This window comes from Myotis myotis, unplaced genomic scaffold (assembly GCF_014108235.1).
Source record: "Myotis myotis isolate mMyoMyo1 unplaced genomic scaffold, mMyoMyo1.p scaffold_m19_p_1, whole genome shotgun sequence".
NCBI classification, from domain to species: Eukaryota; Metazoa; Chordata; class Mammalia; order Chiroptera; family Vespertilionidae; genus Myotis; species Myotis myotis.
In genome coordinates, this window is record NW_023416313.1 from 69,980,315 (window position 1) to 69,991,286 (window position 10,972).

Below are 10,972 nucleotides of genomic sequence, written 5' to 3' on the forward strand. Positions count from 1 at the left end.
ATCACTCCTCTTCTTCTTTGTTTTCTTTGATGTTAAATGAAAACAGGATTTTTTTTTCTTTTTTCCAATTTTTTCCTCTACTTGGTAAAACATTTTAGAAGCCAAACTTTCAAACTTCTTAATATGTTTTTCCCAAACAGGTCCATTTTATTATTTTGAATATGTCATATCATAAAGTGGTTATCCATTCACTCACTCACTCCACTATCCCAAGATCGGCCTTTTTGTCATAAAGCAAACTGTTCCTAATACTAGCAATCTAAAGCACTATTCATCTGTGTCTGAACCACATCCTTACTCCTTGATACTGGGAAGACCCAGGAAGGACAGAGAATAAGGAACGATTATTTTAAGTAGCACTGACCTCCAAATGCTTGACACACTTTGATAGTTTACAATAACGATGTGAGGGACCTAAAAGGAGAGAGCTATTCATTCATTCAGAAAACTTGATCGAGGGCCTGCAATGTGTAGCTACTGCACCTGATGCTGGAGATAGAAAAATGAATGAGGCACAGGACACTGTGAAAACACTGTGTGCTGTAACGGTGTTGGTAGCTGCCAGGCAAGTACAGTCAGAGCACTGACGATGGAGGCCTCAGTTCTGGCTTGGGGTTTGAGGTCGAAAGAATAAAGCTTCCTAGAAGTTTCCCACCCTGGGATGGGAAGGAAGGTAACTTTTTGCCAGGGAGACGGAAAAAGGAAAACAGAAGCCCTCCTCCCTCTGGCGTGCAAGTGAGTAATTAAAGACTTAGTGGACCATTATCAAAGCATTATGCTCTTCTACATCAGTGTTATTTGTCTTTAGAACTTAAGTTTGAAACCTTAGTTCAATAAGGATGTTAGTTTTTTAGGGTTTTTATTTTTTTAAGGAGCATTAAAAAAATAGATACTCAGTGACTACTTAACTATGAAAAAAGAAGCAAAAGACTGTAATTTGATTCTTTTACAAATCACAAAGCTCTGGCATTCTTCCTCAATGCTGATTAGATAACAGGAAAGCACTGAGGCATTTCCTATCAGAGGCAAATAACAAAGTCGCATTTGCCCATTATATGGGCTGAGGTTCCTCTAAGGCCAATGGACTACATTGTTCTTTATTCCTTGAATCCAGCAGGAATGAAGAACACCAGTGTTCTTTTCCTGATCGAATCTGTGCTCTCCACTTCACCTTAACTCCATCTGCACTGCAGTGGAGAAAAAGAAAAGCCATATTTGCTGCTAGGAGAATTATCTTCAACTCCCCACAATGATCAGCCAAAAAAAAAAAAAAACATCAGCTTTGGTTATTTGTCTTCTACCTTTCCTTATTTTCTGAGGAGTGTTCTCTGTCTTTTGATTGGAAGGGTTATTTGGGTTTTCATGATGCTATAGTAAAGAGAGGGAATCACGAAAATAGTAAGTGGAAAAAAAAAGAATTAACCAAAGTTGCTAAGTTGTTCTATATGATCAAATGATGAGGGAAGGCTGGGAGAATGAGGAAAGAAAAGCCACATGTAATGGGAGTGTTTAAGAAAGAATGTGAGAAGTACGGGTCCAAAGAGAGGTGATGGAGGAGCTGCAGGGCATAGTGGAAATCGGCAGGTGAAGACAGAGAATTTAACAAGTGTGCCCTAACCTAAGTATGGAGATACCTGCACATCTTTCATGAAATACTAGTACAATGTTTTGAAAATTTTAAAATTTATTTTGATTTTCATTTACTTACTCATAGCTGGGCTCCAAAACTAAATCCTGTGGCTCCACATGAACAAGAATTATGCTTCTTTGATATGTATGCTTACTGGTCAGCAAAAATAGTAATCTCTCTGTCCACCACAGCAGCCACTAGTCACATAGGCTGTCAAAGGCTGGAAGCATGGCTAGTCTGGATTGAGATTAATTGTAGCTGTAAAAAACACACAGGATATTGAAGCCCTAGCCAAAAACAAAAAATAAATAAAGCAGGCAAGCAAATTATCACATTAATAATCCTATATAATAAAAGAGAAACATGTAAATTGACTGTCCTTCCGCTATGCCAACTAGCCATTCAAGCGTGAGTATGCAAATTAACCCAACAAAGATGGCAGGTTAATTTGCATACACAGGCGCCAGGTGGAGAGCAGAGCAGGAGAGCCGGCAGAGAGTGGAGCGGCTTGGGGAACTTGGCTCCCCAATCCACCAGACGGAGAGCAGAGAGGGAGAGCTGGTGGCTTGGAGGACTTGGCAAAGTGGGAGGCCATGGGACGGAGACAGAGCAGGAAGAGAAAACCAAGATTGCGGTTAGCACCAGGAATTCTGGGAATAGTAGTTTTGGTGGCAGCCCCAGGACCAGAAGCAGAAGCCCAGAGCGTGGGGAGCACCAGGAATGCTGGGAATCATAGTTCTGGTGGCACACAGATCTCCTAGACCAGCCGTGGTCAAACTACGGCCCGCTGGCCGGATCCAGCCCCTTTTGAAATGAATAAAACTATTGAAAAAAAGACCATACCCTTTTTTGTAATGATGTTTACTTTGAATTTATATTAGTTCACACAAACACTCCATCCATGCTTTTGTTCTGGCCCTCCGGTCCAGTTTAAGAACCCATTGTGGCCCTCGAGTCAAAAAGTTTGCCCACCCCTGTCCTAGACACTAGAGCAAAGTGAGCCTGGAGTAAGTTACTGTTGCGGTGGGGGATGGAGGGAAAGCAAAGGTGAGAGACAAGTAAAATCAGAGTGTCTAGAAAACATTAAAGGGAAGATATCCTAAAACTTCCAGGAAATCTCCACCAATGAAGCAAAGAAAAAAAAATGCCTCTATTATTCTGTGAGCAACAAACCAAACTGAGTTGGGGTCTCAGATAATTCGCTCATATGATTGCAAAGACAGACAGAAACTCCCGGATTGGAGAGGGTTCCCCTGAGGGCTTCCAGATTGGAGAGGGTGCAGGTCAGGAGGGACCCCCCCATACCCCCCAGTACACGAATGTCATGCACCGGGCCTCTAGTTTATATATAAACTTAATGTTGAGATGATAATCTATATTGAGTTAAGTAACATTTTATTAATATTATTTTCCCTTTTTTTTTTTTTTTTTTCTTTTTAACATGACTATTGGAGCAGGGTAGAGAGATAACTGAGAGAACAAAAGGGGACATCTGTCATACTTCCAACAATAAATGTAAAATTTTTTAAAATTATATACGGGCCTGCACTTTTAAATGATATATATGGCTCACATTCACCTTTATTGGTGTACTAATTTATAACAGAAACCAACCACAAACAACGACTGAGCATCTGATGTGTGCAGGGCACTGAGTGATACATTTTGTGTGTTAGGAAGCAGTATAGCTTAGCAGTTAAGTTCATAAACTATGGACTCCATATTTCTGGCTTTACTTCTGATACCATCGTTTATAAGTACATGATCTTGAGTGAAACACCCAAAATTTTGGGGCTTCTCTTTCCCAATCCAAAAGAAATGTAATTGGTAATAGTGGACCTTCCTACAGGGTGGCTGACACAGGTAAAATATTTACAACAGTGTTTTACATGGCCTGCATATAAAAAGAATTCAATAAACTTTTTTATTACTATGAGGAGAGAAGGGTACTAGCATGTGTTGAGCATGCTTTTAAATTTTACGTTATGTCTTTCTGAAAGCTCCACGAGGGCAGGGACTTCTTCTATTTTGTTCCCTCCTTTAGATGCAAAAATTAGCACAAAGTGCGACAGGAACATATTTACTAAATGTTGAATGAGGGAGTTTGGGATGAGGAATGAATTAATGGACAGTATTATTATCTCCATTTTAGAGAAGATAAAATTGAAGTTTTGGATATTCAGAGGTTAAAAAGGTTGGATGAAGTCACAAAATTTGTAGGTCATAGAGCCAACATTCAAATCCAAATTTACATGAATACTCAGAGTCTTTGAATTCAAGAATTGTTCCAACTAATTAGATACATAAAATGTATTCCCAATTTAGCCAAAAAATCCAATTAATACCTTAGCCCATAGATGATGCCATTTAAATAACCTGATCAACAATTACTGGAGAAGATGAGTGTGGAAAGTTTTCACACCCAGCAGGGGTGCGCAGGAAAGATGTGGAAAGGATGAGATGGAAGCTGGACCTCTAGAGACGTTTGATTTAGGGAGTGCTTGGTCAGGGACAAGGGACCACTCTTGGTAAATCAAAGAAACTGAACATTAAGTGTGGATATTGAAACCCAAAGGCAAGATTGGCGGCTCTAAAGTTTATCTTTACTCCCTGGAAAATAAAATTTATATAAACTTATTAATAGGATTTAGGTGGAAATAAACGTGGGATTAGATCTTACACTTTGAATAAAGAAGTGCCAGAGTAAGGAGTTCGAAATGTATCGAGCAAATAATAGGATGCTACTTTTTTTCTTTTTAGTAAGTCAAGACATGATATTTATGTGCAAGAAAAAGCAAATAGAGAGGGATATGGGAGGTGGGATAACAATTAAGGAGGCTATTGCAAAATCTAGTCATCTGGTAAATAAAAATAAGAATTAGAGATTTGAAAATAGGAATGGAAAGAAGGGGAGCATTTTAAGGAATGCTGGAGTCAGTGTTTTGTCTTCAAGGACCGTATTCGGATTACTAGTCACTAAAAGTAAAATATGTGAACTAATTAAAGAAAAATTAAGTCTAAGAATTTATGCTATAAGTAAAATGGGATTTCAAATCCTTTTATTTTTCTGTTTGTTTTTAAATATTTATTCTCGATTTATCTTGCAAAAAGCTCTCCTCTAGTTTGTCACAAGTTCTAGCCAATCTACTCAGAAATCCCTAATAAATTAAATCCCTTCATTTATTCCTATGCTTCAACTTAAGCTCTTGTGTTATTTATATTATTTTTTTCTTGCTGGAGTTATTTTAAGAGCTCCTGTTTTGGATAAGAGTATTAGTTCATAATTCTTTCTCTTCCCCCCATTCTTGTCTTGACTTCCTGTGCATAGAATCTATCACCTCTTGTCCTCCAGCGCAGATATCTCTACCCTTAGCTCTAACATCTAATCTGTGTTCTAAAAGATGACTGACTCCTGGTAAAATTTTCACAATCTATTGAGGAATATTAATAAAAATAGTTTATTTTTATTAAAAATATCAGTTCAGATATTGAATACTCTGTGAAACCTGCTTAGTCACTCTAAAGCTATGTTCTTTCATCTAATTTACAATCTTAAGAATTTAATTTTGTAAATTGTGTATATTTGATATCACTCTCATTGGTCTGCAATCTCTTTGATAGTAATGACCATGCTTTTGTTAACTTTTTATACCCAGCTTTTATAAAAATACTAGAGGCTTGGTGCACCACATTCGTGCACTCAGGGGGTTCCTCAGCCTGGCCTGCACCCTCTCGCAGTCTGGGAGCCCTTAGGGCAGTGGTTCTCAACCTGTGGGTCGTGACCCCTTTGGGGGTCTAACGACCCTTTCACAGGGGTCACCTAAGACCATCGGAAAACATATATAATTACATACTTTTTTGTGATTAATCACCATGCTTTAATTATGTTCAATTTGTAACAATGAAAATACATCCTGCATATCAGATATTTACATTACGATTCGTAACAGTAACAAAATTACAGTTATGAAGTAGCAACAAAAGTAATTTTATGGTTGGGGATCACCACAACATGAGGAACTATATTAAAGGGTCACGGCATTAGGAAGGTTGAGAACCACTGCCTTAGGGGATGTCCGACTGATGGCTTATGCCTGCTCCCTGCATTCATAGTGCTGCAGAAGGGGCAGGAGAAGCTCCTGTCACCACCGCTGTGCTCACCAGCCATGCAGGTTCAGGGCTTCTGGCAGAGCAGTGCTCCCATTCCCCCCAACCCCCCGACCCCGTGGGAGTGCACTGACCACCAGGGGGCAGCTCCTGCATTGAGCATCTGCTCCCTGGTGGTCAGTGCACATCATAGCAACCGGTTGTTCCACCGTTCAGTTGATTTGCATATTACCCTTTTATTATATAGGAGGATTTTTCTGTTATCCATGTTTTTTGCAATCTTGCTAAATTCATTTACTAGTTCTAGCACTCCCGTATTTATGTACATAGTCAAGACATATTTAATTACTTCTTTATATTCTTTCTGTTTTAATTATTTTTCTTTCTTCAGTGCAACAACTAAGACCTTCAGCTCAATGTTAAGTAGAAGTGGTAAAACTAGACATCCTTGCCTTGCTCCCAAACACAAGAATCTGTTTAGTCTTTCACCACTATGATGTCCTGTGAATATATCTTCTGCATCTATTGAGATATGTAACTTTTTTATTATTTTGATGTGTTAAATAACATTGATTTTTAAATGTAAAGGTAAGTACCTTCCTGCTTGAAATAAACACCTATTCGTTATGGTTATTATTCTTTTATTTTATTCCTGACTTCAATTTGATTCCCCACTATTGTGTGAGGGGAAAGCCAGTCTGGAACCCAATAACCTCATTATGGCAGGGATGCAGACATGGCCAGAACAAAATCTGTAAAACCTACATGGGATTGGAATAATCTTGACAAACTCATTGCAATGCTAAAAAAAAAAAAAAAAAAAAAAAAAAAAAAAAAAAAAAAAAAAAAAAGTTCTGTCTCACAAGGTGAAGATTTAAATTAAATTGCAGAGTATGCCATAATGCATCGAATGCACTTTGTATTAAGGCAGTGGTTCTCAACCTTCTGGCCCTTTAAATACAGTTCCTCATGTTGTGACCCAACCATAAAATTATTTTCATTGCTGCTTTATAACTGTAATGTTGCTACTGTTATGAATCATAATGTAAATATCTGGTATGCAGGATGGTCTTAGGTGACCCCTGTGAAAGGTCATTCAACCGCCAAAGGGGTCGCGACCCACAGGTTGAGAACCGCTGTATTAAGGTTTTTAGGACTGCTGTCAAGTTAGCTTCTTCTGAAGGCTCTGAGGGTGTGTTCTGTGCCTCTCTCCTGGTTTCTGGTGGTTGCTGGCAGCCCTTGGCATTCTTGGGCTTGTGGACACATTATTGGTATTTCTGCCTTTATTGTCTCATGTCATTCTCCATGTGTATTCTTATGTCCGGATTTCCCTCTTCTTTTAAGGACACAGGTCACTGGATTAGGGCCCATCCTAATTCAGCCTGACCTCACCTTAACTCAATGAAATCCCCAAGGACCCTATTTTGAAATAAGGTCACGTTCACTGGTTCCAGGTGGATATGAATTTTGGGAAGATAGTAAATCCAGTAAATACTTGAATTTCCCATTTTATTATACAAATGTAGAACAAAAACCAACTTCTAAAGTAAATCTTTGGATACATTGTGCTTTAAGGAGTTAAACTACTCTGGGTGCTAGAGCAGTGTTTTATGTCGTAGGCAGAGTCTGACTGCCATCGACGTGAAATGATCTTTGCTAATTATATTTTTAGGACTACTCAGGGACTCAAAACTCTCATTTGTTCTTTTAGAGGCATGCTTACATTTGAGCAGTGGTTCACAGATTAGGACCTAAAACTTAAAAGAGTTGCAAAACCACCTCATTTTGGAGGAGATTGACTTGGCACGGCAAAGCATACTGAGCTGGGACAGTTGCTGTCTCACTGTCTACGCGTACTATTGAGGGCTAGATAACTCAGACCTTGGTAAATGTCATTGTGAATAGGGCTGAATATAGAGATAGACATAGGCATAGACACAGACACATATATATTTATGTAGAGAGGTGTGTGTGTGTGTGCATTTTAAAATTTTATTTTGAGTAAAAAGCTGTATTCCTTAGGCCGACAGTCCCTCTTGCTACTTCAGTATTTTCTTCACTATCTAAATTCTCCAAACTGTAGTTCATTGGGTTTCCTTAAAGATGCCATTAAATATTTTTGTCCTTCTGTTTATGAGAAACTATTTCTATATCAACACTGTATGCCTCATTGTGTTAGAGCCCCGAGAATGACAATGAAGTAGATAGTATGATTCTGTCTCTAGCCCTCTACACCAGTGATTTTCAACCTGTGTGCTATGGCAGGCACACTGGTGTGCCACAGAATTCTTAAAACATGCAGTACCTGGCTGGTTAGTCAGGGGCACTGACCTCTTCTCCCTTAGATTGTCAAATAAAAACTGACAACAGCCAACACAATAGCTGTCTGGTATGAATGAATAAAAATTACACCAATATTTTTGTCAGATAAGCAAAACATATGATATATGTTGAAAATTGTTGCTCTAGACATTAATTAGTAAGATGATATTTTAATACATCAAGCAATGTGTGCTGAGGTACTAGAAAATACAGTACCATACTTATACAGGGATTTAGAATCAGGACGATTTGATAGGATTTGAATACAAAGACTGCAGGAAGAGGATTAAACTGAGCAAACAAGTATGATAAGTAAAGTTAGACATACTTATGGAAGGCACTTAATATCCTCATGAGTAGATTAGATTTGGGAATACAATTATTAAACAAGCTTAACCCTCCTTTGCTTCATTTTAACTTTAAAATAGGAAAAGTAAAGTTTGAGATAACTTTAAGTGGTTAAATGGAAAAATGGTAATTTCTGAGGCTTGCTAAATAAATTATGTATGTGTATTTGGAGTAGTTATTATTCTCTTTGGTAAACTGATTTTTAAAAACAGTTCAGATAAGCAGTGAATTATAGCCAAGGGAAGTAGTGGTAAATGGAGAAATGGGAAAATAAGGAGGGAGAGAAAACAAACAAAACATTTCCTCTAAATGCTGGGAAATAGGAAGTTAGTGGGCCCACTTAATTGTAGAAGTAACTCGAAAAACAGGGTTGTGGATGTAATTATCTGAGATTTTAAATAGAATCTTAATAGAAACTGTAATAAATAGGCTCTGAAAACAAGCCTTTTGGTGGAGGGAAAAAGCTTTTTTAAAAAAGAGTAATTACTTAAAAATTCAGAAGTCTAAAAGAAATTAATGAGAAGGTTATTAATTTGTACTTAGGAGGCATTGCATTTAATGGTTTTAGTGTTCTAAAAATATTCCAATTAAATGGCTTTTGAGCTATCTTAAATAATTTATGGTAGCCTTTTGCAAGTTTTCCTTACCCACTCACAAATTTTGCTATAAATTGGAAAATAGGTAATTTATTAAAGTGCTGGAGACAAAATAAAGGAGAGATGCAAATGGTACCCATCACTGTCATCTCTATAGTATTTCACTCCAGGCTGCATGTCAGGACTGAGTAGCTGTGAGGATGAAGTGGGTTAATGACTCTTCTTGAACACAGATGTGGCTGTGTAGGTCCTTCTGTTTTTTTGGATTGTTCTTACACTAGCAGTCAAAGGAGGTGGAGTCAGTCCTCATGGCATCATCTAAGCCAGTGGTTCTCAACCTGTGGGTCGCGACACCTTTGGGGGTCGAAAAACCCTTTCACAGGGGTTGCCTAAGACCATCGGAAAACACATATAATTACATATTGTTTTTGTGACTAATCACTATGCTTTAATTATGTTCAATTTGTAACAATGAAATTGGGGGTTACCACAACATGAGGAACTATATTAAAGGGTCGTGGCATTAGGAAGGTTGAGAACCACTGATCTAAGCAAAGGAAGTCTATATTTTAGTAGCCCCTGCCCTGTGGCTTCTTCTCAACAGAAATCACCTCGCCCCTTATTAGGCAATATGCTCTGCGGCTTTTATTTTAGAAACTGAAATAAATGTCCTCCTATTTATTGGTAGACTAGTCAAAGGGATGAGGAGCTAATTAAAATGTATTTAATCGCTTTAACTTACCCAAGTGGGAAAGAATATAAATAAAACAAGGTACCTTGTAAGATAAAGTTAAAATAAAGGAGCAGCAGAGAATGCAGTTAAACATCATCCTGGCCTTCTCCGTGCCTCTGAGGGAGTTCATTGGTAACCTTCGAACAAGTTCTCTTTTTTTAGAGAATAGTTATTTGAATGTGCTCCTTCTTACTTATGCAACTGGACAGTGAGGGTGATTCATTGGCAAAACTGAAAGTAAGGATAGAACAGATTGGGGATTAACTGAGGTCTCTTACTACCCAAGTCCAAATTAATGAATTGGTGAATTGATTTACCACAGAATCTCATGACTCATAGGAGGAAAGAAGTCACAATGAAGCCCCTTGAGAAGAGAAGTTAGGCAGAACAATTGGAATGACTCAGAATGGTCTGAATGAAGTCATAGTGGCAGAGAATGACAAAAAGAAAGATCCCTGACATAAAAATTTCTTTAGTTAAAAAAATCAAGAGTGGATATTCCACTCATGCTGAGGTTTGATTGCTCATGGTCATGCACAAGTATTAATTTCATCACCCCTAGAATGCAAGCTCCACTAAAGGTTTCTGTTGGCTTTATTAATTGCTTTCTCTCCAACACCTAGAAGAGTGCCTTGCATGTTGTTGATGTGGGAAATTACCTTAATCCAATGGTAGTCTCCAAGTACACAATGAGGAGGTTATCTCAAATAATCATTATCTGCATATGTCTCTTCTGTCTCTGTCTGTGTTGTATCAGTCTTTCTTACTGATGATATGCTTATGAGGGCCAAAGCTGAGGGAGGTGGAAGCAGATGGAAGATGCCTGGAGCTTGCTCTATCAGAAAAAACCAAGAGTTAATGTGCCTGAACACAGCAGTAAATCACCTGATGACCTGATGAGTAACAATGAATTTTATCTGTATGTATCAGGTGGAAAACAAAAGAGCCAAAAAATAGGTGTCGCCAATGGATGGCCAACTTGATTCTGTATGAATATTGAATACTTTAAGGGCATTGACTGACTCAAGTATATTTAGTAGACTGCTTTGTCTTTAGATTTTTTTTGTGAATTATCAATATTTACACACTCTTCTTTATCAATGTATAACAATTTGCATAAGTTACTTGCTTCTTTCTTTAGTTTCATCTATTCTCCTTACATATCTGTATCTTTTATTTTCTTTAGCAGAATGTAATATTATTAAATAATACAGCAAACACATTACATAAAAAATA